The following is a 4,907-nucleotide window of genomic DNA, read 5'->3' on the forward strand; positions in this document are numbered from 1 at the left end:
AGGTGCGACGTCGCCGCCAGGCCCGGCCCGGCCCGGCCCGGCCCGGCCCGGCCAGCGGGGCTCGGCGCCGCGGGGGAGGGCGGGGAGCTCCGTCGGCGGCTGGAAAACAGCCAGGAGGCGAATGGAGTCGCCTGGGTTAGAAGGGACCTTGAAGACCATCGAGTCCAACTGTTAACCTCTCACTGCCAAGTCCACCACCAAGCCGTGTCCCTCAGCACCACGTCTATCTGCCTTTTAAATACCTCCAGGGATGGTGGCTCAGCCACTTCCCTGGGCAGCCTGTTCCAATGCTTGACAAACCCTTTCTGTGAAGAAACTTTTCCTAATATCCATCCAAAACCTCCCCTGGCACAACTTGAGGCCATTTCCTCTTGTGCTGTTGTCTCCTGGGAGAAGAGACCGACCCCCACCTCGCTACATCCTCCTTTCAGGTAGCTGTAGAGAGCGATAAGGTCTCCCCTCAGCCCCCTTTTCTCCAGGCTGAACAATCGCAGCTCCCTCTGCCGCTTCTCACAGGCCTCATGCTCTAGACCCCTCACCAGCTTCATTGCCATAATATGAGAAGTGATTCTTTTTTTCATCTTCCTTTTTTTTTTTTTTTAAGTGCCACCAGGATGAAATTCCATACATAGTGGTGTTATCGGTCCCCATATATCAAGTATGGATCCCAAGTCCCTCCCAGAGTGTGTAAGTAGAGCAGAGCACCAGTGTCCGCTGAAGGATTTCCTTGCCTCCCTGCTAACTTCTGGCCTCTATACCTATAGGTAACACTAACACAAGTGTGGTACAGAGCATTAAGCCTATAATGTAGGAGAAAAACTGAGCGTACCCAAATAATTCCAGCATTTATGTAGCAATGCTATTACTTTTCTTTCTTCCAGGTTGGCAATCAGCTGCTGGTCAATGCTGGTTGCGGAGTGGTGTCCTGGGCAGGGGGCATGAAGCCAGAAGTGACCAAATCCTGTTAGTGCTGAAGTAAGGCTTGGGAAGGTCTGTGGGACTGGGATGAAGGATGGCAAATACTGAATTGGAAAGATGGGGAGATGGCTGAATACAGAATCCATTTGAGATGAGCTTTTCATATTCAAATCTTCAGCAATGCAAGCTTAAGAAACAGTAAGTACCAACCACTCCCTCTGGATCAGGAAGTTAACCTCAAAAATAAAGTGAATGCCAGCCTGTGTTGCCCAGTGCTAATGCCTGATTTGAAAGGTATGTGAAACTACACAGTCACGGTCACGATCACTGTTCAGGTCATAGAAAGAGAACCACCTCAAGAAATGGGACCAAGGTGGTACAGTCTGTCGTTTTGCTCTTTCTTTGCTGAAGGGAAGGTTATGGAAGGATCTTTTCATTGGGCATATTTCCCTTGTGCTATGATACTTGAACAAATGAAGTAACTTTTAAAAAGCAATAGAAAGGAGAGGTAGAGGAGGAGTTTTCTGCAGCTAGAATGCTTTAGAGAAGTAAATTGATAGTTCGGGGCTGGGTTATGTTCTAGGCATGCATACGTGCATTCTCAGGTTGTCAACAGGTTGTCGAGGATGATAAAACTCAGATCCACACTCGATGTAGTTTCAAGACTGACAGGTAAGGTAGAAAATGATTCAAACAGTGAGTCGGCACTGTATTGCCAACTCAAAACAGTAGATAATAATCATGAGTCAGGCAAAACTTTCAGTCATTTGCCTGTATTTATTTGTCTTCGGTTTTTTCAGCCATTTCCAGTGAAAATATGCATTAGTGCATTAATCCACTCAGAAATCTGAACTATGTGGGCAGAGGAGCTATACTGGATAGTTTGTTGGAACGGTATTAACAGCATGGAGCAAGAAAGTAAAGTGAAGCACTGCAAGCAGAAAGAAGCTGCAAATACAGCCTTGGCAAGCGTGTTGTATTCTACGCTTAAGTACACTTCAGAAGGGTTTTGGATCAGTCCTGACTGAAAGCAAAGAAACGCTACTGGATTTATTCTGTTTGTTGGTATAATATGTTGCAAATACAAATGCCTCAAATACTCGACTTCCTTACCAGCTTCAAACAGAACCCCTTTATGTGAAAAAATACAACTGGGTGAGGCAGAAGGGGTCACTGTATCAAGGAGTTGCAAATTCTTTTCACAGGGCAGTAAGTGATTCCAGCCCTAAATATCAGGCCATTTGCTTAAAGTTAGAAACCACTGAAAAAGTGGCTGGGTTGATGTAACCTCTTGCTGCTGCTAAAAATGTAATCCCTGTACATCTTTCTCTCTGTTGTCTTCTATTTCCAGCTGTAACGTCTCTTTCTTTGCCCTGGCTCTGGTATTCACGCGACTCCGTAATAAGCTGAATCAGCTTTCAGAGACTGAAGCTGAAATATCAATTGGTATGAGGGAAGTATGAATGGAAATGGGTGTGTGTAAGCACCAGAAGAAACAGGAGAACAAAGGTTAAAAGAATTGCCTGGGTTGGTAACCAAAGACACAGTTTAAGGCAGTAAAATTGAGAAATACATTGTTTCTCTCAAACCAGGAAGACCCGCACTCTGTATCATAGACAACATGTCTGCAGAAGACCCTACTGTCTGACAGCTGAGCATGGCAAGAAGATACAGCATGTCACAAATGCCATTTCTTTTCTTATTAGTCCAACTGGAAGCAGACCACAGCCTCAGAAACTCAAAATGAGGAAACACAGAAAAATGGACAAACTTGTTGCCTGAAGTGTGTGGAGGCAGAAGCAGCCAGACTGTGAAGCACAAGGGTGCCACCGTAGTAACTGCTGGGTCCCACTAGCTTCCATACCCACTATTGGGCACAAAAGACCCGTCCAAGGCAGTTTGCCACTGCCAGTGAAGAATAACTTAAGAGGTGGCCTAAGGGTGCTATAGTTGGTGCCCGTCTTCCCTTGTGTTGCACACAAACATGGGTCCTGGCCAGACCCGCTGGGCCACACGCACCTCAGTGCTTGTGAGTATGGGGTTTGACAGTGTGAATGAAGTTGAAGAAATGGAATGAATGTGAATGAAAGTGGGGAACTGAGTGAAATGAGTGCACGCTGAAATGCAACTTCTGCAGCTTAACTGGAGGCAGGTGGATTTTGAAAAAAATTTTGCCTCGCCTGATGTATCCGCAGTCTGATTGCGCATTATGTTGTTATGCTCCTTCCTGTGGAACTGCTCTGCTGTGTGTGAAGAAGAGGCTATTCCTACTCTAAATAGCCTGTGCAGCCCGGCAGCTCTGACCACAGCGGCAGTTCTGTCCCTGTGGGCATGGCTAAAGTATGTGGAAACACCCTGGGAATGGTGCTGCCAAGCTGATTTCCCCTCTTCTCCAGCATGTGTCTAGTTCAGTTTCTCTCATCCTTAGCGCCATTCTATTCCTTGAGAACCCTCTTTCAGGTCTCGGCTTTGGCTCACCTTATAGTTATTCTTCCCTATGCAACCGTTACATCGGCTCTGGGTTCCCCAGACAGTTTCAGATAGCATTTTGTAGAACGTGCTGGGACCTTTGCTCTCTTGTCCCTCCCCCATTTCTTGCACAACCCTCCCCCAGTTCTGTACTGTCTGCTTAATCAGCTAATGGCTGGGTATACATTTGCCTGAGGATTTCAAAATAATTTTGAGGTTTTTGTTCAGTGGAGACTGTTACGTTATGTGATAAAAGCTCACCTGGTGGGAGGTGGGAGCTCTCCTCTTACCCGAAAAACCTGCCTTACCCTCTCAGCCCCGCAATAAGTTCAATCAGTTCAGACCGGGTTTGTGCCTAGCATGGGGACTGGGCTGAAGCTGACACTGGTTTCACTCTAAATCGTAACCGTGACCCTGCACGGGTCCCTTGCTGGAGTGGGTCGAGGTGTGGGGCTGGCTGGGCAGGGACGCCCCTCCCAGGCACACTTGGATGGGGACTTGACCACAGGGACCTGCCTAGGGGTGAGGAAAGGGATCAGGATGGAAAAGGGGTGGGATGCAGGGGAAAAGCAGTTTGGAATCACACACGAGATTATGAAATTATTAAGAGAAATTTAGGGGAGGAACAAGTGTGGGAAAAATAAAGGGGTAGCCAGTGACTGGGGCAAGTGCCTGACAGACCAGTTGGTGGACAGTTCAAGTGTCCAAGTGGCCTGGGAGTTGGGGGTGAGTGTATCTCTAGGGACCAGCTCTGGGTGGGAGGGGACCTGTTTGTCTCCAGGGGTGAGAGCACAGTGGGGTCAGCTAGGGGACCTGGAAAATCCTGGCCAGCTCTGTATGGGCATGTGCTTGCGTGTCTGTGTGGTGGTCTGTACTGAAGCAAGGCTGTGCCTTGGGGGCTTGTATGTTCAGGTGCCAGCAACTGGGGAGACTGGAATCCAGGGGCAGTGACTGGGCAGACTGAATGTCTGAGTCCAGTTGCTGGAGGGATCCACCTTGTACATATTTATATGTGTACAGCAAGTTTGTGGCTGACACCAAGCTGAGCGGTGCATTTGACGCTCCTGAGGGACAGGATGCCATCCAGACAAGCTTGAGAAGTGGGCCTGTGTGAACCTCATGAGGTTCAACAAGGCCAAGTGCAAGGTCCTGCACCTGGGTTGGGGCAACCAGTGTCAGTACAGGCTGGGGGATAAAGAAATTGAGAGCAGTCCTGCCAAGAAGGACTTGGGGGTACTAGTGGATGAAAAGCTGGACATCACCCAGCTATATGTGCTCACAGCCCAGAAAGCCAACTGTATCCTGGGCTGCATCAAAAGAAGGGCACCCAGCAGGTCAAGGGAGGTGATTCTGCCCCTCTACTACACTCGAGAGAGACTCCACGTGGAGTACGGCATCCAGCTCTGGAGCCCTCAACACAGGAAAGACATGGACCTGGTGGAGTGGGTCCAGAGGAGGGCCACAAAAATGATCAGAGGGGTGGAACACCCTCCTTTGAAGACAGGCTGAGAGAGTTGGGG

The sequence above is a fragment of the Chroicocephalus ridibundus genome, chromosome 1, assembly GCF_963924245.1.
Source record: "Chroicocephalus ridibundus chromosome 1, bChrRid1.1, whole genome shotgun sequence".
Taxonomy (NCBI): Eukaryota; Metazoa; Chordata; class Aves; order Charadriiformes; family Laridae; genus Chroicocephalus; species Chroicocephalus ridibundus.